Genomic DNA, 411 nt, shown 5'->3' with positions numbered 1-411 from the left:
TTAACCCTTGACTTGGTGTTGTCAGCACCACGCTCAGCCAGTGAGCGAACCGGCCATCCCTATATGGGATCCGAACCCGGGGCCTTGGTGTTATTAGCACCACACTCTCCTGAGTGAGCCACGGGCCGGCCCTCAGGTACAAATTTCTAAATTCATGTTCTGAGATATGTTAAAAATAGATTACTTTTCTCTAAGACTGCTTAAACCTATTTCAAACCCTCATTCCAGCTTATGGGGAAAAAAAGAAAAGTCAGTTCTGTGTAAACTCAGAAGTCATTCAGTATTCCACTCCCCACCCCCACTCCCATCTGGAGGTGGTGTCTGAGTTTGGGGGTGCTTGGATAGTACCACAGTGTTAGAGAGCGTGGCAGCAGGTTCACAGTGGGCATCTGCAGAAATGTACATGGTCCT

Source organism: Galeopterus variegatus, unplaced genomic scaffold, assembly GCF_000696425.1.
Source record: "Galeopterus variegatus unplaced genomic scaffold, G_variegatus-3.0.2 Scaffold5691, whole genome shotgun sequence".
Taxonomy (NCBI): Eukaryota; Metazoa; Chordata; class Mammalia; order Dermoptera; family Cynocephalidae; genus Galeopterus; species Galeopterus variegatus.
This window is presented reverse-complemented; position numbering follows the sequence as displayed.